The 26,299-nt window shown below is 45.9% G+C and overlaps 1 long non-coding RNA gene across 1 annotated transcript in view; it reads left to right on the top strand.

Moving 5' to 3' along the window:
- LOC142741618 (uncharacterized) overlaps positions 1 to 21,806 on the top strand; it is a 36,513-nt gene extending 14,707 nt beyond the window's left edge. Inside the window, exons 2-3 of the long non-coding RNA XR_012881205.1 lie at positions 17,517 to 17,663; positions 21,717 to 21,806. This is a non-coding gene — a long non-coding RNA (uncharacterized LOC142741618). The remainder of the gene's footprint in view (positions 1 to 17,516; positions 17,664 to 21,716) is intronic.
- The last annotated feature ends 4,493 nt before the right edge of the window (positions 21,807 to 26,299 follow it).

The following is a 26,299-nucleotide window of genomic DNA, read 5'->3' as shown; positions in this document are numbered from 1 at the left end:
TCCCGCAGGAATGTCCGTCCGTCCGTCACGGAAAGAGATGAAATGAAGCAAGGAGTGATGACTTTAACTGTGCATTTATAAATATGTACAGTTCTTTTGCCGGCGCTGATGGTGCACGCGGGCAGGAAAATTATATACATTTTTCCCTTACAATTTACACAATATACTCAATGCGTGGAGGCACTAGATTAGTTACTGAACAGGCAGGCAAGATAGGGCTTGTTCTTTTTGGCGACCGGCAAACTTCTTAATTACATGGGTTGACTGAAAGATGGTGGCTGCTTCTGTACACTTCGGGCCTAGTGCCCCTATAATAGGTGGTAGCTGGTTGCTATATACATGGGCAGGGCCGCCATCAGGGGGGGTATTAGGGGTACTAATGTAGGGGGCCCGGCCAAACTTAATTGAAAGGGGGGCCCGGCAACTGCCGCGACTTGCCTTTGGTAGAAAAAAACAGGCCCCTGCAATGGGGCCTGTTCTTTTCACCAAAACAATGTCGTGAGCTGCGGGCCCCCCTCTCATCAAACACCGCCGTGAGCTGCGGGCCCCCCTCTCAAACACCGCCCGCTTGCGCGCTCTCGAGCACGCATGACCGCAACCGCACGCCCTCGCGCGAACGACCGGGCGCACCGGAACGCAACCCGCTCGTGCCCGCCGCCAACTGGGAAGGACAGCCACACAGGGACAGCGGCGCACAGTCTAGTTACCTGCTGGCCCGCCTCCGACTCCGCCTCCTCCTCCGCCTCTTCGTCCTCCTCCTCGGCCTCCTCGTCCGACTCCGCCTCCTCGTCCGACTCCGCCTCCTCGTCCGACTCCGCCTCCTCGAGCGTAGCTGCGTAAGGAGAGGGGGAGGAGTCCAGTTCTTGCGCGGCGTCAGGAGTTCTACGATCCCCGCCATTTTATGGAGCCTGGAGGTGAAGGACTGGACGTCTGGACCGAAGAAATCGCCTGATGAGGACTGGAGTGGGAGCATCTCTTCTGACACAGTGAGTAAAGTGTCTCAAAGTGCTGTTTATGTATGGCCCTGTTCACACAGAGTATTTTGCAGGCCGAAAAAAAATCAGTCTCAAAATTCCTTAAAAAATTTTGAGGCAGATTTTGACCTGCCCACACTATCTTGCCGCGTTTTTTGCTGCGTTTTTTGCCCGCGGCGATTGAGGACAGCAGACAAAAAATGTAGCGAAAAATGCATTTTCTGCCTCCCATTGATTTCGATGGGAGGTCAGAGGCGGAACCGCGGCAAGAAAGGATGTGCTGCTTTTTCTTTTTTCCGCGACTGGCTCCCATTGATTTCAGATTACATCAATGGGAGGCGGTTTTGGAAGTTGTTTGGTGCTGATTCTGACGCAGTGTCCGAGTCAATATCAAGGCCCAAAAACTCTGTGAACTGGGCCTTATTGTTAGGGCTTATTCAGACGAACGTGTAATACGTCCGTGCAATGCGCGTGATTTTCACGCGCCTCGCACGGACCTATGTTACTCTATGGGGCCGCGCAGACTGTCAGTGATTTTCATGCAACGTGTGTCCAGCGTGTGGCGGATAAGCTGTGTAGTTTTACTCAGCATATCCGCCTAGTGTGTCCCTTATGATGTCGCTCCTGGAGCTGCTGCCGGTCTCTAAATAGGCAGTTGGTCCAGTAGAATTTGGAATTTTTTTTTTTGTGAACCAGCTTAAAAAAATACAAAACTTTTGTGTTAGGGCCTGTTCACATCACCGTTCGCTTCCGTTCCGGGGTTCCATCTGAGGTTTCCGTCGGGTGAACCCCGAAACGGAAAGTGAAAGTGACAGCACAGCTTCCGTTTCAGTCACCATTGATCTCAATGGTGACGGAAACATCGCTAATGGTTTCCGTTCGTCACCATTCCGGCTGGTTTTCGGACGGAATCAATAGCGCAGTCGACTAATAAAAAAATAATTACAAATTCTACTGGACCAACTGCCTATTTAGAGACCGGCAGCAGCTCCAGGAGCGACATCATAAGGGACACACTAGGCGGATATGCTGAGTAAAACTACACAGCTTATCCGCCCCGGTAGCCGCAGGGAATTCTGCCAGCAAAACCGCATCAAATAGTGGCGCAGGTTTCGTGAGGCATGTCCGCTGTGGGAATCCTGCAGGGAAAAAAAAGTTTAGACTTGCCCCGGCCGTAGTTTAGGTGACGCGTCTCTCTATTCTGAACATAGCCCCGCCTCCTGGGATGACGCTGTAGACCATGTGACCGCTGCAGCAGTCACATGGGATGAAATGTCATGACAGGAGGCCGAGCTGCGCTAAGAATAGAGGATCGCGTCACCAGGACTACGGCCGGGGTAAGTCTAAACTTTTTTATAAATTTAAAAAAGTGCCTTTTTTTTTTTCTCATTTGTGATTTTTGCGGCAGAACCGCAGCATTTCCGCAACAGAGGAGCAGCGATTCCACAGAATACATTGACATGCTGCGGCTTAAAAAGCCAAAAGCCACACTGCAGGTCCATTATTTTTTGCAGCGTGTGAATGAGATTTGTTCTAATCTCATCCACTCTGCTGCGACTGTGATACGCTGCGGATTTTCCACAATAAAATGTGTTGCATAAAATCCGCAGCGTTCATGCCTAGTGTGTTCCTACCCTAAGGCCGGATTTACACGAGCGTGTGCTTTTTGCGCGCGCAAAAAATGTGGCGGTTTGCACATGCAAAAGGTCCATAACAGCTCCGTGTGTCAGCAGCGTATGATGCGCGGCTGCGTGATTTTCGCGCAGCCGCCATCATTATGACACTCTGTTTGTATGTTTGTAGCACGTGGTGCTTTTCTGTTTTCATTCATAGTTTATACGGCTGCGGAAGTGCTGGGCGTGATTTTCACGCACCCATTGACTTCAATGGGTGCGTGATGCTCAAACAATGCACAAATATAAGACATGTGGTGAGTTTTACGCAGCGGACACGCGGACACACGGACACACGCTGCGTGAAAATCACTGACAGTCTGCACGGCCCCATAGACTAACATAGGTCCGTGCGAGGCGCGTGAAAATCACGCGCGTTGCACGGACGTATTACACGTTCGTCTGAATAAGCCCTAACAATAAGGCCCAGTTCACAGAGTTTTTGGGCCTTGATATTGACTCGGACACTGCGTCAGAATCAGCACCAAACAACTTCCAAAACCGCCTCCCATTGATTTAATCTGAAATCAATGGGAGCCAGTCGCAGAAAAAAGGAAAAGCAGCACGTCCTTTCTTGCCGCGGTTCCGCCTCTGACCTCCCATCGAAATCAATGGGAGGCAGAAAATGCATTTTTCGCTGCGTCTTTTGTCTGCTGTCCTCAATCGCCGCGGGCAAAAAACGCGGCAAGATAGTGTGGGCAGGTCAAAATCTGCCTCAAAATTCGGTGCGCGGTTCCAGGCGGTCGCGGGTGGGCATGCGCGGGAGTTTGCGGGTGCGCGCGATCGGTCGCACGGGCGGCGGTGTTTGACGGCCCCCATGACGACCCCCATGCTACCCAGGGCCGCCATCAGGGGGGTATTAGGGGTACTGATGTGAGCGGCCCGGCCAAACCTAATTGAAAGGGGGGCTCGCAGCTCACGTCATTCTTTTGGTGAAAAAAACATTTTTTTTCTACCAAAGGCAAGTCGTGGCAGTTTGCCGGGCCCCCCTTTCAATTAGGTTTGGCCGGGCCTCTCACATCAGTACCCCTAATACCCTCCTGATGGCGGCCCTCTGTACCATGATATAGTGCTGGACGGAGTACCGTTAACAGGCGGTGCCACGGTAGGGGGGCCCAGAAAATTTAGCTGTAGGGGGCCCTGAAATTCCTGATGGCGGCCCTGTACATGGGCATCTATAGGCCTCCAAATGGTCCAAATCTCCCCTTATGCTGGCCACGGCCGGTACTTGTTCACTGACTCCACGGCCCGTACATCTTCCTTCGTGAGTCCACGTCTCCTATTATGTATGCTGCACGGCCCAGCTCAGCATTCGGTACCGTGGAGCCTCACACACCACCCCTGCTAGCTCTTCAGGACCTGTCGCCAACCCAAGCCCAACAATGGATACTGACTAGGTCGATCACCAGTTTAATCTCAGGCTCCTCCCCCATCATTGTCAGATCATGGCCGGTTTACAATGGTACAAGTTCCACATGCAGTTGAGGGAATAACATACAGTCACAATACAGCACTGCAAGACAGCAAAATCATGGTACTGAAAGGCAAAGTACTCAATTATAAAACAGTATTATATATATTGGCCTCGGTGGTCAATAGGGCATAAGCAGGCCATACCACTATTCTTATTGGATCCCTATATTTAACATAGGCACTACATCTGGTACTATTGTATCTACTGTGACTGATAATTGATATTATATGGGGACTATGTAACTATTTTATGGAAGTACAGCTGATATTATTACATGGTCACATGGATTGTATTATTACATGGGTACTACTGTGTCTGGTGTTATTTGGGCAGGGGGTATCTGAAGTTGAAGGATCCACCTCTTAATAGTAAGTCCTGCGTACACTGCTGTGTATAAGACATGATGTAACTCAAGATACAAGGATACAATACTAAACAAGGAAAGTATTTTCAAAGTTACCCAACATTATATGTAGTTTTAAAGGGTAACTTAAATTTCAAAAAACTTCTGACATGTCATAGTGTCATACAACCTAACCAAAACCTCACACCAAGAGATGGCGTATGCTGGGGTCCCTTATTGCAAATAGAGCTAGAAACGAACCATAAAGGGACATAACCCTTAAAGAAATAGTATGCTCCATAATATACAAAAGTACAAAAAATCTTTATTGAATATAATGACCAATAACAAATAATGGATATGATACAACATACACGGAGACATATACAACAGGGTCAGATGAAATAGACCATAGACCAACAGAATCAACCGTCCACTAATGACCAAAACACGCTCAAATGCTAATATAACAAAGTTGTAAGCCCAAGGGTGTAGGGTGATGAATCCCACACGTAGTGTGGTGCTATCAGCTAATAATAACGATATACAGAAATGTTATCGTAGACTACAGAGTATATAATAATACATAGAAAGTGAAGCTAGAGACGTACACAGACAACATAACGGCTCAAATAGCCAAGGAGATGTGACTGACAACAGCTGGACATAATAGCACAATGATATGGAGGCTAAAAAAGCTGGAAAGACAAGCACATACCCTGGGACATGTTATATTAGCATTTGAGCGTGTTTTGGTCATTAGTGGACGGTTGATTCTGTTGGTCTATGGTCTATTTCATCTGACCCTGTTGTATATGTCTCCGTGTATGTTGTATCATATCTCTTTTTCCATTATTTGTTATTGGTCATTATATTCAATAAAGATTTTTTGTACTTTTGTATATTATTGAGCATACTATTTCTTTAAGGGTTATGTCCCTTTATGGTTCGTTTCTAGGTATATATGTCATAGTGTGATGTCAGAAGTTTTGATTGGTGCACCGAGCATTGAGACCCCCACCAATCACTAAAATGAAGCAGCAGAAGCGCTCGGGTAAGTGCTGAGCCGCTTTGTTTCTGATCGACTTTTCTAGGAAATCCGGGCAGTTGGTATACAGGCTCATAGACTTTCTATTGAGCCCGTACACCAATTACTGGGATTTCAGAAAAAAGCCGATCAGAAACAAAGTGGCTCAGCGCTCATCCGAGCGATTCTGCCGCTTAGTTTTAGCGACCGATGGGGGTCTCAATGCTCGGACACCCACCGATCAAAACTTCTGACATGTCACTATTACTTTACGCTGTGTTATGATGGTGGAAACCAAAAGCTTAATGCCGGCCACAGACGCAAGACCAGTGGCGTAACTATCGCGGTAGCAGCCATAGCGCCAGCTACGGGGCCCGTGGCTTGTGGGGGTCCATGCCACCAGTCAACATGCCCCCCATATGCCCGGTAGCGCCGCTAGCCGCCATTATGGTGCCCGGTGCTAGCAACAGCCACCCCGTCTTGCAGTAATTGTACCTGCGTCTATAGCACGCAGGTACAAATGCATGTATTAGCGCTGAACGTCCGGGAATGTTCGACCATTGCCCGACCATTCAGCGCCTTACAATGACACTGATTGGTGGGGCAAAATGACTTGCCTCGCCAATCAGCACCTTTCAACAATGCTAGCGGCGCGATGATGTCATCGCGCCGCTTCTTTGCTTGAAAGGCGCTGAGTGTCGGGGCAAGTCATTCTGCCCTGCCAATCAGCGCCTTTGAAAGACGCGTCGTTCAGCTCCAGCAGACCTGCTCAGAAGAGAGCAGGTCTGCATTGCCATCGGACGGCGCTGGGATGTGGGCCACTATATACAGGGGGGTCTATATGTGAGGATGTGGGCCACTATATACAGGGGGGGCTATATGTGGGCCGCTATATACAAGGGGGGTCTATATGTGGGGATGTGGGTCACTATTTACAGGGGGGCCTATATGTGAGGTGCTATATACAGGGGGAGCTATATGTGAGACACTATATACAGGGGTGGGCTATATGTAAAACACTATCTATAGGGGAGCTATTTTAGGGCACTTTCTATAGGGGTGGGCTACATGTGGGACATTATATACAGGGGTGGGTTACTTGTGGGGCACTAGCTACAGGGGTGCTATATGTAGGGCACTGTCTACAGGGGTGGGCTAAATGTGGGACACTATATAAAGGGGGAGCTATATGTGAGAAACTATCTACAGAGGTGGGCTATGCGTCGAGCACTATCTATAGGGGAAGCTATATGTGGGGCAGCACGGTGGCTCAGTGGTTAGCACTATTGCCTTGCAGCTCTGGAGTCCATATGTGGGCACTATCTACAGAGGGCTGTATATGGGACACCATCTACAGGGGCTTCTATGTAGTGCACTATCTACAGAGGCTCTATGGGGGTCACTATTTACAGGGGGCTATGGGGCACTATCTACAGGGGGCACGGTGTGTGTGTGGGACAGAGTGTATGGTACTATTATAATCAGGGACACGGTGTATGGCGCTATTATAGTTAGAAGTGCAGTGTATGCCGCTTTATTATACTTAGAGGTGTTGAGAATTTTAACTTCGTTTATAGGTGCAGAAATGTTTTAAAAGTGAGAAACTGAAGACATCTTAGCGGAAAACTGCAAAAATGGGTCATGGCCGAGGGAAATCCATCATAGATGTCTGGACCAGAGGGAGAAGAAAAGAACTAGAATCTGAGACGTCACCGGTGAGTCACGTAATGTAAATGTTTATTCTGCCTCTAATCAGCAATGTAGTCACTGTATGATCTGCAGCGATATGATGGGTGGTATGATTTTTATTTATTTTTTTGAAACAGCATCTCCAAGCATATCCTCACCATTGTTCGGTCCATCCTGGGAGCTGTAGTTTTACGCCGTACAAACCTATACGGCAGGGGTTGCACTAAATTGAGCTGTATTTGTTCTGGTGTTGTATATATGTACTGAGCTTGGTCCTAGTGTTGTATATATATGTACTGATCTTGGTTCTGATGCTGTATTTAAGTACTGAGCTTTGTTCTGGTGCTGTATATACGTATGAGATTGGTTTTGTTGCTGTATATATGTAATGAGCTTGGTTCTGGGGATGTATTTATATACTGAGCTTGGTTGTCGAGATGTATATATGTACTGAGCTTCGTTCTGCTGCTATATTTATGTACTGAGCTTGGTTCTGGGGATGTATATATGTACTGAGCTTGGTTATGGTATTGAATATATGTACTGAGCTTGGTTCTAGTGCTGTATTTATGTACTGAGGTTTGTTCTGGTGCTGTATATATGTATGGGATTGGTTCTAGTGCTGCATTTATGTACTGAGCTTGGTTCTAGTGCTGTATATATGTACTGAGCTTGGTTCTTGTGCTGTATATATGTCAGAGCTTGGTTCTGGATCTGTAATTATATAGGATATATTTATAATAACAGGGCAGATGGAATTGTTCTCAATTCATTGTATATTTCATGGGAACCTGCCTGGCAGTTTTAAGCCCTTGAACCGCCACCATGCGGTAATACATGACCTGACAATATTTCCAAACATTCCCTTGTATGTTTTTTTCAGATGCAGCAAAATCTTTAAAATCCACTTTTAAAACGGCGCACACGCACACTATATGCTAATTACTCATTAAAGGGTCATGGGGCGGTGCCGCTATCCTGAAGAGTCACATCGTCCTGCCTCCAAACCCACCGTTCCATATTTGATTGACATCCCCATAGCTGATACAACTTTCTCGGATGTGCCATTGCCTTGTGGGGAGGTTGTGTGCCACTATACACAAGGGGGGGCTGTGTGGCACTATACACAAGGGGGAGCTGTGTGGTACTATACACAAGGGGGAGCTGTGTGGCACTATACACATGGGGGAGCGGTGTGGCACTATACACAAGGGGGAGGGCTGTGGCTCTATCTACAGGGAGCTGAGTGTGGCGCAATCTACAGGGGTCTATGTGTGGCACTATCTACTAAGGGGGGGCTGTGCTGCAGCATCTACTAAGGGGGGCTGTGTGGCACTATATACAAAGGAGGGGTGCTGTGTGGCACTATATACAAAGGAGGGGGGCTGTGTGGCACTATATACAGTGGGAGCTGTATAGCGCTACATACAGTGGGGGCTTTATGGCAATATCTACAGGAGGGCTGTATGACACTATCTACAAGGGGGAAGTGGGGGACGCTATCTACAAATGGGGACTTTGTCACTGTCTAAAGGCGGGGCTATATAGCACTGTCTACAAGGGGGCTGTATGGCACATTCTACAGGGGGCACTATTTATAAGGGGGGCTTCTTGTAGCACCCGGGGGGCCCCTGGTCAAGAATTTGCTATGGGGCCCAGTCTTTCCCAGTTACGCCCCTGCGTAAGACATTGGTCAACTGATTGTTTGGCCCAACCACTATGTTCCCATTTCTATAGAGATAGGAGGATAAGTGGCTACCAAACACTTTTGGGGCTACTCATCTCAGACAAAACTGTAGGAATGGATACATCTGTTAGATGATCTTTTATCTCAAGTTATCACCAGATTAGGAATGATCTAAAATGATTAAAAAAACAAGTTTACTTTCACTGAGTAACATTATACGACTCGTTGTCAGATGTAATAAAAGAGTTAATCTTCCAAGCACTGTAAATCCGTCAGTGGCATGTGTTTCTTATCCAGAGCTCATTTATTTTGCACTTACAATGAGCATAATGCATTTCAGTATTGCAGCATATTATATTATTTGGCTCATGAGCACATGAAAGTCTAAACCCTAATAAATCAGCTCTGTTTCTAGCAATGTCCAACTTACAATAGTTGAACAATCTGTCCAATATTCCTGACGGAGACACAGTCCCTTACTTAGATCATAAACAGCCTCCGGTCTCTAAATTAATATTTTATTTTTATGCATAAAAAGCAATTGCCATATAATAAACAATGAGTAGACGCAATGAAAGAGAGAAAGGGGAATACTGGGCCTGCTCATATATGTATACAGATGTAGCAGAGTTGTATTTGTCATTAAACCGTCCCTTTTGTTCCCCGTGATCAGTGGCGTAACTACCGCTATAGCAGCCGTAGCGGCTGCTACGGGGGCCCGCGGCCCCCACCAAGGCTGGAGGCTCCGCTAGCAGCTGCTATGGCTGCTACAGCGGGACGCCACTGAACACTACGGCAGAGCAGGGAGGTATCTCCCCGCTCTGCCATTAAACAAAAGACATGTATCCCCTCTCCACAGGATATCTACAGGATAGGGGATACATGTGTGATCGCTGGCATTGATAGGGAGAACGGGGGACTGAAAGTCCCCTGAAGTTCTCCATCACAAACCTCGGACTTCCGGGGTCTGTGTTGGCAGCTCCGTAGGAATGAATGGAGCGCCGGTCGCGCTTGTGCGCATGCGTGACCAGCGCTCCTTTCATTTTTATTGAGCTGCGCAGACGCCGGAAGTCAGAGGTTTGTGATGGAGAACTTCAGGGGACTTTCAGTCCCCCGTTCTCCCTATCAATGCCAGCGATCACACATGTATCCCCTATCCTGTAGATATCCTGTGGAGAGGGGATACATGTCTTTTGTTTAATGGCAGAGCGGGGAGATACCTCCCTGTTCTGCCGTAGTGTTCAGTGGCGTCCCGCTGTAGGGGATACATGTCTTTTGTCTTCTCACACTGTTGGTCGCATTTTTTTGGGGGGTTGGGGATGCTGTATGGCGTTCCCTACAGGGGGGGCTGTATGGCGTTCCCTACAGGGGGGGGCTGTATGGCGTTCCCTACAGGGGAGGGCTGTATGGCGTTCCCTAGAGGGGAGGGCTGTATGGCGTTCCCTACAGGGGAGGGCTGTATGGCGTTCCCTACAGGGGGGGGCTGTATGGCGTTCCCTACAGGGGGGGGCTGTATGGCGTTCCCTACAGACCCCCCCTATAGGGAACGCCATACAGACCCCCTGTAGATAACGCCATATAGCCCCCTCTGTAGAGAACGCCATACAGCCCCCCCCCTGTAGATAACGCCATACAGTCCCCCTGTTGATAGCGCCATACAGCCCCCCTGTAGATAGCGCCATACAGCCCCCTCTGTAGATAACGCCATACAGCCCCCTCTGTAGATGGCGCCATACAGCCCCCCCTGCAGATAACGCCATACAGCCCCCTCTGTAGATATTTACAAAGGGGGCTGTATGGCGTTATCTACAGGGGGGGCTGTATGGCGTTATCTACAGAGGGGGCTGTATGGCGTTATCTACAGAGGGGGCTGTATGACGTTATCTACAGAGGGGGCTGTATGGTGTTATCTACAGAGGGGGCTGTATGGCGTTATCTACAGGGGGGGCTGTATGGCGCTATCTACAGAGGGGGCTGTATGGTGTTATCTACAGAGGGGGCTGTATGGCGCTATCTACAGAGGGAGCTGTATGGCGCTATCTACAGGGGGGCTGTATGGCGTTATCTACAGAGGGGGCTGTATGGCGCTATCCACAGGGGGACTGTATGGCGTTATCTACAGGGGGGCTGTATGGCGTTATCTACAGAGGGGGCTGTATGGCGTTATCTACAGAGGGGCCTGTATGACGTTATCTACAGAGGGGGCTGTATGGTGTTATCTACAGAGGGGGCTGTATGGCGTTATCTACAGGGGGGGCTGTATGGCGCTATCTACAGAGGGGGCTGTATGGTGTTATCTACAGAGGGGGCTGTATGGCGCTATCTACAGAGGGAGCTGTATGGCGCTATCTACAGGGGGGCTGTATGGCGTTATCTACAGAGGGGGCTGTATGGCGCTATCCACAGGGGGACTGTATGGCGTTATCTACAGGGGGGCTGTATGGCGTTATCTACAGGGGGGCTGTATGACGCTATCTACAGGGGGACTGTATGGCGTTATCTACAGGGGGGCTGTATGGCGTTATCTACAGGGGGGCTGTAAAAAAGGCACTATCTACAAGGGGGGGGGGTTGTGTGACACCCAGGGGAGGGGGGTCCCCAGTCAAAAGTTTGCTATGGGGCCCAGTCTTTCCTAGTTACTCCCCTGCCCGTGATAATTACCTGCACACAATAAATAAATAAAGCAACGTGATTACCGCCTCCCCCACATGTCATTGTTTGGCATCCTAGTCTATTTTTTGGTGATAGGGACAACCGTTCATATGACTAATGTTATAACCACAAAAGCTAACTTTTGGCACCACCATAATACTGCTTCTGAGCCCCTGACATTTTATAAAAGAACCTATCCATCTGGTCTGGGGTCTTAATAAATATAGGGTTCTGGGGTCTGAATTAATTTACAGGTCTGGTCCAGGGTCCCAATTTGTGTTGCAACAGAGGGTGGGAATAGTCTGCAGGCGCGAGGGGCCAAAAATGCCTGGAAGCGTACATTTATTTCTGACTGTGTGATCAGGTGTTTAATTTTTATTTTATTTGTTGTGTTGACAAGTGGCTTACGTATGCATACCTCCCAACTGTCCCGGATACCCGGCGGTGCCCCGCTGTCCCGAGCGGCCGGGGGTATGTCCCGCTGTCAACTGTATCTGTGTCCTTGTAGGAGCTGAATCCCGGGCCAGAGCATCGGCAATGCTCTGGCTGGGGATTCCGCTCCTATAGGGAGTCCCAATGGCGCTATCTACAGGGGGAGTAGCGCAATCTTCAAGGGGGTGTGGCACTATCTACATGAGTACTGCGGAACTATATAGTGGCACTATCTACAGGGGACACTCTGGCGCTATCTACATGGGCACTATCTACAACGGCACAGGCACTTTATATGTGGGCACGAGCACTAGGAGCAGCTAAGGGGGCATTATACTGCATGGGGAAGCTATATGAGGACATTAGACTATATGGGGCAGCTGTGGGGGCATTATACTGCATTGTGGCAGCTAAGGGGGCATTATACTGTATGGGGCAGTTATGGGGCATTATACTGCATAAGGGCAGCTATGTGGGCATTATATTGTATGGGGCAGGTATAGGGGCATTATGCTGTATGAGGGCAGCTATAGAGCATTATTGCTGTTTGGGGGCAGCTCTGGGGCATTATAATGTATGGGGAAGCTATGTGGGCATTATACTGTATGGGGGCATCTGTGTGGGCATTATACTGTGTGGGTGCAGCTATGGGGCATTATGCTGGATTGGGGAATTTGTTTGGCCATTATACTACTTGGGAGAATCTGTGTGGGCATTATACTGTATGGGGGCATCTGTGCTGGCTTTATACTGTATGGGTGCATCTATGCGGGAATTATAATGTATGGTGGCAGCTATGGGGGCATTATACTGTATGGTGACAGCTAGGGGGCATTATACTATGTGGGGGCAGTATGGGAGCATGATACTGTGTGGAATGAAACGGGTGTGTATGGGCGGGGATTGGATGGGATTAGAGGCGTGGCTTAAAAAAACTTTGTCCCTCTTTGTGAGATTTGAAAGTTGAAAATTATGCGTATGACCAAAGAAATCAAAGTCCGCAACAGCACGCATTTGCAACACTTTTTCCTGCCCCCTCACCACCACTTGATTTTAATTTTGGACCCGTCCCTGGATAGATAGATAGATAGATAGATAGATAGATAGATAGATAGATAGATAGATAGATAGATAGATAGATAGATAGATAGATAGATAGATAGATAGATAGATAGATAGATAGATAGCTTTGTGTTGGCTTCTACCATCATTATATTTCTCAGGTACTGGTGGCATTGTGCCTCCAGATTCAATCAATAGTATAATAACATTTTACCGTTAGTTGCAGAGACGATCATTTACAGGTGACACTGGTTATTTCTTTTAGCAGAGGAACCTGCCTCTAGTGGTAGGCAGTGCCCTGTACAGTGATTGATGTGCCCTTGCCAGTTCTATGATCTTCATTATTTGTATTGTATTTATTTATCTAACAGTTGAGGAAGGAGTCCGTATCAATGATTCCCTCCACTACAGGACCATGTTCACACTATTACATCCAAGCACAATATTGCCACGTGCTTGTTAATAAATGACCCTGATTAACACCTCGCCAGCACGATCTCACACACACATTCCTCCTCGTAGCCAGCGGGTCTCTCCAGAAAACGTGTTTATTGCAGAATCGCTTCATCTGTTTCTTCTCAGGCTCTTGCTCTCTTCTGTACCCTTCACCCACTTATTCATGCATTATGGATACAGAGCTATAGGAAATTTCCATTCCTGTTTCAGCTGTGTTTTCCTATTGTTATATTTTTGTACATTATGTATAACAGGGTTAGAAATCTTGACAGTCTCTTCAGAACGGTCCCATATATAATGAAGACTCTGCACCTCAATGGGCAAAGCGAACCCATCCCATAGACAAATTGGATGATTCATTTCTGTTTGTTCTTATGCACACTAGACCAACCTATCATTTTGGTCGGCGCCAGTTATATCATCATGACACGGAATACAACTTAGGTGACAGATCTCATGTTTCAGAGATGCCACTAGTTCATAGTGTACTACTCAGTCCATAATTTACTGTTTTTCCGTATACTGTGAACTGGTCCTTCAAACTATTACGTGACAGGTAGCATATGTGCTATACAAAAAGGACGTAAGATGGAATGGAGACCAGGCGCTCGGTCAACAAAAGTTTACTAAACCGGTGTTAGCAACCCACCCGGCCACAGCAGAGAGACGACACTTCTCACAGATGAGACGCAGTCTTGGTACAACACGGCTGATGCAGGAGGTTGATGGATGGCTGCCTTCCACTTGTCTCAGAGCCAAGGACGCTCCTCCCTGATGAAGGGGAGGTCCGGTAAATTCAGGCCTACTAGGCCACAAGTGACTGCTGACTTGTCACGCTCGTGGGGAGGCTCATGCCCACAACAGCTCGCACGACACCGCAACCCGCAAATTGGGTCCTGCCCATCACCCACAACTAGCTCCAGGACCCGCAGACTCAGGTCCAACCACTCGAGCTTGTCACATGCATGTAACTTTAGCAGCCTTCTCTAGTACTTCACACAGCAGCTCTCACAATAGAAAGGCTCTGACACTCTTCTACCTGAACACTCACTTGTGGGAACACTTTTATACCAGTTTCATACCAGTAATGTCATGTTATGGCATGGCAAACTAACCAATATGGTGTCGGGTTGTCCCAATGCCAAGCAAACCTAAAACACAGTGAGCCAACGATCAACCGCCAAAACGGTACAAATAAATATAACTTTACATTGCAATAACAGAAAGACAACATGTCTTCTGTCTGGAACACCGCTCCTGGGGAGTGAAAAACAGCATAAACAGCGCACATTAAAGGCGCAATATTAGGCGCCAATACTGGCCACATGAATATTAAATAAAGAAAAGTCCCCTTTTATGCCAGTTGCACACAACCAATTGCCACTCGAGTCATTTATCTTGCCATCCAAGTGGCACCCAATAGTTTTCACTGACCCATTCACTTTAGTGGGTGAATGGGGTCTGTATAAACTGACCTAACTCACCGATCCATGGAGATCACGGACAGGACCTGGGCCGGCACCCACGGTCATGTGCATTAGGCATAAGAGTTGGGGTTCCCCCAAAACCCATTACACACCCACCTGGCATTAATTACTGATACCAGAATGGTAAATGGGAGGGAAGCATTTGCGGTGCCCATAGCTTCCATTCACCCCTATAGCACCAATGATCTCCTGATAGAAAAATCTGAAGATCGTGCCTGGCAACATCGGAAGCCACTGATGTTGTTGAAGCCTTGTTGTTGCAATGCATGGACAACTACTATGAGGATAGCAGGCATAGCATCTGATATGAGCAGTGGCGGATTATCATATGGGCGGTTTGGGCGGCCGCCCGGGTCCCGAGGCTCCCAGGGGGCCCATGGCAGCCCGAACCGCACATCGTCTGTCAAAACTATTCAGCGGGCTAGCGCTGCTAACTGCCACTACGAAGATGGGGAGGAGCAGGGAATTGGCTGGCTTAGGACACACTTCCCTGACAAGTGCGGGCGCCGCCATTGAGTAACAGAACAGCAACGGACGGCTGTTCTGTTACTCCAAAGCTGGAATATAAGAGCCGGGCGGGCGGTCACCGTCGCTGAGGTTAGTACAGGCTTATCCTCCTGCCCAACTGGTTCCCGACTGCTGGCTGTATTTTTACAGCCAGCGGTCAGGGACGGGTCCTTAAAACCCGAGCCATAGACTTTCTACGGCTCGGGTTTTAACTTGCTGCCCACGCGATCGGGCAGCTGAATGTTGGGTCTCCGGCTGTCAGTGACTGCCGGGGACCCTGAGGATAAGACAGAAGCAGCTTTCGCTGCTTCTGTCTTCTTCGATGTCTTTTTACACAGAGCTCAATGAACGCTGTGTAAAGGAATAGAGACAGCAGCAGCGGCGCTGTCTCTATTCCTCCCGGTGATCATGTGACTGGTCACATGATCGCCGGGTGCCGTTAGTGGCAGGCTGCTGCTGGGTCTTACTAGACCCAGCACAGCCCTATTAGTGACAATCGTCACTATGAGAGGGCTGATTTCCCCTGTAACTGGGGCTGCTGTGCAGCCCCAGTTACAGTGGAAAAACATGGTGTAAAAGAAAGAGAAAAAAAATATAAAGTTCCCCAAAGGTCTTTTTTGACCTTTGAGGGACAGACCATAGTAATAAAAAAATAGTAAGTGCAAAAAAAAATTAAATAATAAACACACATAAAATACCCACCCCAAAAAAAACGTTCCCCCTGCCAATCATTGTTGTAACGCTAGCGCTGACCCAATTACCCTAATATAGACATGCAATATATTAAAATTTACGGTAAACAATGACGATTACAAATAAAAGGTCTATTTTAGGGTAAAACTATGTTATTACTAAAAAAAATAGCTGAAACGTAAAAAAGCTTATTTTTTTTACTATTATTTTCAAACTTTATGAATAAAAATTCTAAAATAGCAAAAAAGGTGTGTATAAAAACGATAAAAAACGAAACATGCATTGTCTACGGAAAAAACGTCGCAAAAATCACGTCGGTTTTATTTATTTTTAATAAAAATGTGTGTTTGGTGCAACTTTGTAATTACGTTTTATTAAAAAATATTTTCACTTTTTGAGATACAGCTGCTTTGTATCCTGTATCCGTCAGGTCAGCAGGACTGACGGGATCAGTGAAACGGGCCCTGCGCTAAATTATAATCTTAGATGTGATAGATTTGAGGTGGATCCTGCGTGTCACTGATCCTGTCAGTCCTGCTGACCTGACGGATACAGGATACAAAGCAGCTGTATCTCAAAAAGTTAAAATATTTTTTAATAAAATCAATCAATCACACTGATACACACACATACTATATATATATATCTATATATATATATATATATATATATAATTATAATATAACGTTTTTAAATGTGTACATAACCTTGTGGCACTATATACAAGGGGGAGCGCTGTGAGCCACTATATACAAGGGGGAGCGCTGTGAGGCACTATATACAAGGGGAGCGCTGTGAGGCACTATATACAAGGGGAGCGCTGTAAGGCACTATATACAAGGGGGAGCGCTGTGTGGCACAATATACAAGGGGGAGAGCTGTGTGGCACTATATAAAAGGGGGGGAGCTGTGTGGCACTATATACAAGGGGGAGCGCTATGTGGCACTATATACAAAGGGGGAGGGCTGTGTGACACTATATACAAGGGGGGCTGTGTAGTGCTATCCACAGTGGTATGTGTGTGGCGCTCTTTATAGGGGGGCTTTTTGGTGCTATTTACAAGAGGGGGAGGGCTGTGTGGCGCTCTCTACAGGGGGGCTGTATGGCACTATCTATAGGGGGCTGTGTGTAACGCTCTCTATGGGGGGGATGTGTGATATATAGAGGGGGCTGTGTATGGCGATACCTATGGGGGGTGTAATATCTACAGGGGCTGTGTGTGGCACTATGTACAGGGGGCTGTGTGTATGTGGTGTTTTACAGTGTGTGGTATTATTATATTCAGGCGCGCAGTGTTTGGTGCTATTATATTTAGGGGTACAGTATGTGGCACCATGATAACTTTATTTTCGTTTATAGGTGTGGAAATGTTGGAAACGTGAGGAGACGTCTGAGTGGCAAATTCTGCAGAAATGAGTCATGGCCGGGAGAAGTCGTCATGAGCGCTGGACCGGATGGAGAAGAAAAGAGGAAAAAAAACTACTAGAATCTGAGACGTCGTCACCTGTAAGTCACTAGATTTATAGAGAATCTGTCACCTCTCCTGACATGTTTATTATAGGAAATCCTTGTATTTCACAAAAAGTCTTTCTGCAGTCCAGGACTGATAGACAATTCCCCTTGTCAGGAGGATGTGTCCCTGCACAGTGTGATACTGTCAGTATGTAGGGACACCGCGCTGTGACAAGGGAAATCGTAACACTGTTAATGCTTGCCCAAAAAGGTAGTGTTAAAAATAGTTACGGCGCGGCAGGGCGGCGGTGAGGAAGGGGGGCCCAAGTTTGGGTAACAGCCCAGGGCCCATGGTCTACTTAATCCGCCACTGGATATGAGGCCCAGAAACTAAGGTGGACCATCTCCACTAAGAAGTGAGTTGCAGTTTGTAATTACTTTGAATGATCGAGAGGAGCAGCGAGCAAGGAAATAAGTGGAGACCAAAATAATCTTAAACCTTTCATGTCCAGATGAAGTATGGCCCCATTCCAAATTTTTCTATGGGCCCCCATGGTTACGTTACATCTCTGTTGCAAGGCCACAACCAACAAAGCCGGTAGAGCAGCCCTTACCTATAAGCAATAATATAATGACGCAGATGTAGAATGCAACAGTATGGAGAACAGCAGAGAGTGTATAACAGGTGCCAAGATGTCCTCCACCTTGGCCATGAGTCGAATAGCTTAAAGAGGCTCTGTCACCAGATTTTGCAAGCCCTATCTGCTATTGCAGCAGATAGGCGCTGCAATGTAGATTACAGTAACGTTTTTATTTTTAAAAAACAAGCATTTTTGGCCAAGTTATGACCATTTTTGTATTTATGCAAATGAGGCTTGCAAAAGTCCAAGTGGGCGTGTTTAAAATAAAAGTCCAACTGGGCGTGTATTATGTGCGTACATGGGGGCGTTTTTACTACTTTTACTAGCTGGGCGTTCTGACGAGAAGTATCATCCACTTCTCTTCAGAACGCCCAGCTTCTGGCAGTGCAGACACACAGCGTGTTCTCGAGAGATCACGCTGTGACGTCACTCACTTCCTGCCCCAGGTCCTGCATCGTGTCGGCACCAGAGGCTACAGTTGATTCTGCAGCAGCATCAGCGTTTGCAGGTAAGTAGCTACATCGATTTACCTGCAAACGCCGATGCTGCGGCAGAATCAACTGTAGCCTCTGGTGCCGGTGTGTCCTCGCTCGTCTGACACGATGCAGGACCTGTGAGTGACGTTACAGCGTGATCTCTCGAGAACACGGCTGTGTCTGCACTGCCAGAAGCTGGGCGTTCTGAAGAGAAGTGGATGATACTTCTCGTCAGAACGCCCAGCTAGTAAAAGTAGTAAAAACGCCCTGATGTACGCACATAATACACGCCCAGTTGTACTTTTACATTTCAACACGCCCAGTTGTACTTTTGCAAGCCTCATTTGCATAAATACAAAAATGGTCATAACTTGGCCAAAAATGCTCGTTTTTTAAAAATAAAAACGTTACTGTAATCTACATTGCAGCGCCGATCTGCTGCAATAGCAGATAGGGGTTGCAAAATCTGGTGACAGAGCCTCTTTAAATTCAGAAGACTTTCCATTTACACTACAAGAAATGTTAAGTGAAGCAGTTTCAGGTCTAGGAATCAACATTACATCCACCTAGATCACTGTATCGATTGACTAGGAAGTGGTTATAAAACGAAAGTTATTTTCCCTTTATCACCATTGTTTTCATATTCAGCTGAGAGATGTACATTGTAATAATGAACTATGAACCTCCACATGGCTCAGAAGAAAAATCAATTAATGGGATAGCAGTCATACAAGGTAACCTTTAACCTTCTGAGGTATGTGGAGAGCAACATAACCTGGACAATCCAAGACATCTGATACAAAACTATACACAATGAAGACCACCTCTTTGAGAAGACCACCACTTTATCCAGACCAAATTTCCTGACACAGATTTTCAGTTCCATCATATACTATGTATACTGGCCAACTTTGAGAGGATCACCCCTCCAGAAGACCAATCAACCCTCCAGAAGACCAATTTTTAATGAGTGTTCTTCTATATATAACCCTTAGCCAATTTTTTTTTTTTTTTAAATTGCTTCTAGGCTGAACCTGCTACTGTAATTCCAGCATCTCTTACCACAACTAAAGTATTTGGTCTATTCAGGGTCTTGCTGGACTAACATAATACCTCCGGTGGGACCACGCTGTAACACACAATAATGGACACCGAATGTTTAGAAGAAAACAACCCCATTTGGAGGTGACTTTAGTGCCAATCACTTACCACTAGGGTTCAGTTCTTATCGGAGGACTCACAAATAACATATTGACATGTCCTGTGTGTACAATGATAACAAAGATTAGGGGGAAATTAAAAGAGGACGTGTACATGTTCTGTTTTAATGGAGTGGGGACCCGTGAACCAGGTCCGGCACTGGGTGTATGAACTTACTGTAGTTCCTTGGAGAGGTGCCAATGATTACATCACAAAGTTCAGTTCTCATAGTCAACCTATATTATTGAATAATATATTATATAGTATATTGACAAAAACTACTGAGTATAGTGAGCCCGCGAGTACATAGTCTTCCCTATAAAGCACTATATACATGGGATGGGAACTGCTATTATATACTGTATAAATATGTATGTAGCTGGCACTACTATTAGGCATTATCATTGCATAGGCACTACTGCTTGAGCACTATAGGACCAAAAATCACCAAAGTGACATCCCAAAAATACATAAACCTATTGGGGACAAATTGCCTTACGGGAATACAATTAATGGTCTCAATTCAGAGGCATCTATAGGGTTGAGCAGATAATTGAGGTTAGGTGAACGATCTCATGTTTCTTATACATTTGACACTTGCCCAGTAGTCAAAAAAAATTATAATTCAATAGTGGACTATTATTATGCTGTATAAACTTCATAGCAGTAACAGGCAATTATAATGGAAATGTGAGCAGAGAAGCAGCCTCATACACTAAATCCTGTATCATGAGGTGATGTGATTATCAATGTGGAATACTGGTTAATTATTATATTGTGTCTCCACGTGTTCAGTATATCTATATATTTTTGCATTCTATTGCATTACATTGCTTTTTTTAGCATTTTGTGACACTCTACAAAGTCAATCATCTACCATCTATTATCAGAATAGTCTATTCTGAGGCACTGATAATGTTGTGATAAATTTTCTGGGATAAAGAGCAAAGCAGGATTTGTGGGAAGGTCACAGAGTCCCAGATTTGATGTGGAAACGTTACATTGATGATGTTCTCCTCTTCATGGGTGTCATGTTATCATGCACACTCACAATTATTCATTTGTAAGGCTAATCAGACTGGAACCATAAATCGAACAACATGACAATGTTATTGCTGATTGACTCATCATGGATACACCCCTTTAGATACGGTTCTCAGAAATATGTCTCCCAAGAAAAAACATCAACAGCATTAGCCTTCAGTATTGAACACCATCTAGTATTGGACTAAAGGCCCTATAACACCGGCCTATAATCGGCCGGTGCAGCGAGCGCCGATCAAAGTTCTAATGCAAAGTTTTGTATATCAGGGGACACAAAACATGGAAGAACTACATGCTATATATACACAGTACATTCATTGCTCCTCCTTTCACAACAATTAGCGGGCGTTCCAAATCGTAATAAAATGATAACACAATAAAAACAATAAGCACAGTAAAAAGGGAAATCAGAAAACTGCTGTAAAAGAACTTGACTCTTCACTCTAATAAAATAGTTCAGATCTAGCTCTGTATTAAGGCGGCTGGGGACAGGTTTTTTTATTACGGTTCGAACGGCGCCGATTATTGTGAAAGGAGGATCAATGAAGGTATATATGGCAGGCAGTTATTCCATGTTTTGGACCACCTGAGGAAGGCGGAAGAGCGATCCCGGTCAGTACAAGATGGAACCAGCTGTTCTTTTAACTATGTGAATGCGTTTTATGCTTTATTGTTTGGCGTTTTATCTTGTGAGTACACAAAAACGAAGGGGTTCAGTGCAGTGTCCGCTTTTCTTTTTGACACAGGTGTGGTCTCTTCGCACTAAGTTTTACATTGGACCCAGGGACATTTTGGAATTGGACACAAGACAGAACATTGCAACTAGAGTTTACCACCTACAGGTACCCGTATCGTCTGAGTAAAAAAGCAACGTGCCGAAGACACCAAGGACACGGCGGTTTCAAGCGTATTTTATAGCCACTTTGAATCCAGCGATAAAGACTGATAAAAACGGATTAGGAACACATTGTTGAAGATGTTTCTGATGGCATCAGTGTAAAAAATGTATTTTATTCTGCCACATGTGGTGTCCGCCAAACCACAAAGTGTGCAGCATCCAGCGCTCCAAGCCCTCCCCTCTGCAGTTGATCGTCAGCTCTGCTTTTTTTGAACGTCAAACAAGCCAAGCCATCAATTAACGACATAGGGGAGGGAGCGCTAGATGCCAGACACTTCCTGGGTCTTCGGACACGGCACGAGGTAGAATAGAACTTATTTTTTACACTGAAGCAAGTAGAAATATCTTTACCGTATGCAAATTAGTTCCCCTCCAGGAGTAGAAAAACAATCTCTCTAGTGCCACAATTGTACCACAATTCTGTCCGTTACGCCACAATTGGGGCGCAAGGCAAGTCGAAAGATGCAACAAATTTATTAAGCCTCTTAATAAATCAGTTTCATTTTACTCCAGTGGAGCAGAAAGCGAAGACTGGTGTATGGAACGCCAGTCTTAGTAAATCTGCCCAATTGTTTTCTTTCTACCGGAGAAAAACCAACTTGCATATTTATTTTTATTTTTTTTCCAATCGTAGATTTTACGAAATCTTTTTTTTTAACCCAATGGGACATTGTCTGTAAGACTCCATACAAGCCGCCCCCTCCGAACATCTTCAACAATGCTATGTTATGTTCCTAATCCGTTACCCGATAGTTACCTAGCAGTGTCAGACTCGTAAAATATCCTGGTAGACTCCCTATAAAGAGGTTGCACAGGATTAGAGAAATTTGGCTGGTTTCTTCCAGAAACAATGCTACAACTGTCCATGGTTGTGTGTATATATACGGCGGAGATGGGGGGGTATGGAGTGGGCTTACGGGCTGAGCCTATAGACTGTATGAATCAGCGGGATTACGCTAGTTTAACCCCTTAGTTGTTAAATAGCAATTGCGCCACCTAAGTCTTTAGAAAGAGGGGAATGGCCCCCTCTAAAGTCCCATCGACCCCCCCCCCCCCATGGTCCAACCCTTGGGTGCCGATGGTTGTCATGGCAGCCTGGAGGCCTAATGCCTGCCCCCATGTCTGCCATCTTTCTACCAGAGGCATGGCTTAGTAGAAGCCAGTTAAAATCACAATATACTACAATATATTAGTATTGCAGTACATTCTGCAAGTGATCCAACGATCGCTGGTTCATGTCCCCTAGGGGACTAATAAAAAAAAAGTCTAATACAGTTAAATAATGTACATAACTGGTATCGTTGTGTCCGTAAAAATCCGAACTATTACAATATAATGTTATTTAAACCGCACAGTGAACAAAAGTTAAAAAGCCAAAAAAGCTGTTTTTGGTCACCTCAAAAAGCCTCATGTATCCCAAAAATTGTACCAATAGAAACTGCAGGTCATCCCGCAAAAAACAGCCCTCACACCGCACAATCGAGGGAAAAATAAAGTTATGGCTCTCAGAATGTGGCGACACAAAACAAATTTCATTTTTAACAATACATTTTTTCTTGTAAAAGTGGTAAAATATTAATTTGGTATGGCCATAATGGTATTGACCCACAGAAGTTAACATTTCGTTTTTACCGAGTGCTGAACGCCATAAAAACGAAACATGGAGAAAAATGGAGGAATTACTGTTTTTTTCCTATTCTACTCCACAAAGAATACATTAAATCAGGGGTCTCAAGCACGCGGCCCGCGGGCCGCATGCGGCCCCTGGGGCTGTCATCTGCGGCCCGCGGGACACAGAGCCGCTAGTATCGGCTCTGCTCCGAGACTCTGGAATTCCCTGACATCGCTGTCCTGTGGCAGCCTCTACAGAGGGCACTGTGGCAGAATGTACAGAGGGCACTGTGGCAGCCTCTACAGAGGGCACTGTGGCAGCCTCTACAGAGGGCACTGTGGCATTATCTACAAGTGGGTGTGTGGCAGTATCTGAAGAGGACACTGGCATTATCTAGGGGTGTGTTGCATTATCTACAGAGGGCACTGTGGCCTTATCTACAGAGGGCACTGTGGCCTTATGTAGGGGTGTGTTTCATTATCTACAGAGGGTACTGCGGCAGCATCCACAGAGGGCACTGCGGCAGCATCCACAGAGGGCACTGGGGCAGCATCCACAGAGGGCACTGCGGCAGCCTCTACAGAGGGCACTGTGGCATTATCTACAAGTGGGTGTGTGGCAGTATCTGAAGAGGACACTGGCATTATCTAGGGGTGTGTTGCAGCATCCACAGAGGGCACTGCGGCAGCATCCACAGAGGGCACTGCGGCAGCATCCACAGAGGGCACTGGGGCAGCATCCACAGAGGGCACTGCGCCAGCATCTAAAAAGGGGCTGCCCAATCTTGACATGTGTGCTAACTGAGCCGCCAGACTGCATTTAGCGACACTTAAACTGGAAAGCTGGATTGTTGAAATAAGCACGTGGAGAAATATCTCAAATTTTAAACCTAGCGGTATTATTATAGTAATGTAGTATTATTATTATTATTATTATTATTATTATTATAGTAATATAGTGTTATAGTAGTTCAAATAACTAATTGATTAATAATAATTTTGTATTGTAGCAAATTTGAAAGTAATGCGGCCCGTCAACATCCCATTTTTTCTATATGCAGCCCACTTACCCGACCGAGTTTGAGACCCCTGCATTAAATGGTACAATAAATGGTGCCATGAAAAACTACAACTCATCCGTCAAACAACAAGCCCTCCTACGGCTATATCGATAATAAAATTTTAAAAAATATGACTTTTGGAAGGTTGGGAGGAAAAAGCAAAACTGAAAATCTGAAAAATGGCTGCGGAGGGAAGGGGTTAAAGTTAATGGGGCTGAGATGCAATACCACAGACAACCTGCGCACAGGTGTGGCACTGTTTTTGGAAGAAAGCAGCATTTTTTTCTAATCTTGGATTACTCCTTTAAAGGGAATGTGTTGCCAGCAAAACATGTTTTTTTTTTTTTTAGTTAAACAATTAGTGTGTAGGTGATTAAACATTGTTCTAATTTTTTTTATTTTTTTCACGAGTCAGGAAATATTATAAATTGGATTCAATTTATAATATTTCCCAGCACTGGTCACTAGATGGAGCAATTCCCAAAATTGCAGCATTGCATGTGGTAAAGCAACCACATTGCTTTATGCTGCAAAATTGGGAAAAAATCCCTCGCTCTAGTGAGCTCTCAGAATCCCCCTCCTTTATCCTGGCTAGTGCCGGGAGAAACGAGGGGATTGAACGGTCTAACCTCCTACACTTTGTGTCGCCATTTTTTGAGCTAACACACAATGTAGAAGGTTTACATACACTAGTAAAACACACTGAAACACGAACATACATAGAAATCTCTTACCTGCTCCTGCCGCCGCCGCTCCCTCCGTTCCGTCCGCTCCGTCTGCTGCCGCTGCTCCATGTGCACAAGTCCGGAAGACGCGACCAGAAGTAGTAATCTTACTGCCCGGCCGCGACTTCCGGTCCACAGGAAAATGGCGCCGGACGGCACGCATTTCAAATCGGACTGTGTGGGAGCGGCGCATGCGCCGTTCCCACACACACGGCGTACACCATAGTGGATGGAACGGGCCCCGTTCGCAGTCCCTATGGGACTGGAGCTGCCGTATTCCATGTCTGTATGTGTCGTTAATAGACACATACAGAAATGGGAAAAAAAATGGCAGCCCCCATAGGGAAGAAAAAGTGTAAAAATAGAAAAAAGTAACACACAAACACACAAATAAATATAAACGTTTTTAATAAAACCCTAACATAAAACTGATATAAAAAAAAAAATGTTGGTGACACTGTTCCTTTAAGTTCTACGGACTTGAGCTCCAAGACAATGTTTATTACAAGTCTTCTGTCTACACGTCGGTGCTCTACTACCTAGAGTGTTTTTGTTGGGGGGGGGGTTCATAGTCTCATGGCTTTAGCTCTATTAACAGTTACTCACTGGTCATAACATTGTGATCATGGTGTGTTGACAAAGTGCCTCAAAATAGTCACCGTCATTAGCCATGGCTATAGTTTTATATTGAGAAGTCTACCCATTCTGCATACTATTTTTCCCTTTCTTTCTCCTGTTTTGTTGAATACATTCAGTCAATCCCACTCGAGGGACATTTGGCTCAAGAGCGTTGCTGCAGTTGGGTGCACGCCAGTATGTGTCCGCATAAACATGTTAAATAGCAGTGGCCATTAATGGGAGAAGCCCAGTGTAATACAGGAGAAAACCTGCATAAAAAAACCCAGAGGACTGGGACAAGAGAACCAGCACCTTCTGAACGGACCTCATGGATAAATTGTATTTGCGAGCAAATAGTGAACAAAACGTCTAAGTATTTTTGGGAAGAAAAAAAAAAAAAAAAAAAACCATGATAC

The sequence above is a fragment of the Rhinoderma darwinii genome, chromosome 2 (assembly GCF_050947455.1).
Source record: "Rhinoderma darwinii isolate aRhiDar2 chromosome 2, aRhiDar2.hap1, whole genome shotgun sequence".
NCBI classification, from domain to species: Eukaryota; Metazoa; Chordata; class Amphibia; order Anura; family Rhinodermatidae; genus Rhinoderma; species Rhinoderma darwinii.
The sequence above is the reverse complement of the archived record's forward strand: the minus strand, read 5'-3'. Positions and strand labels throughout refer to the sequence as shown.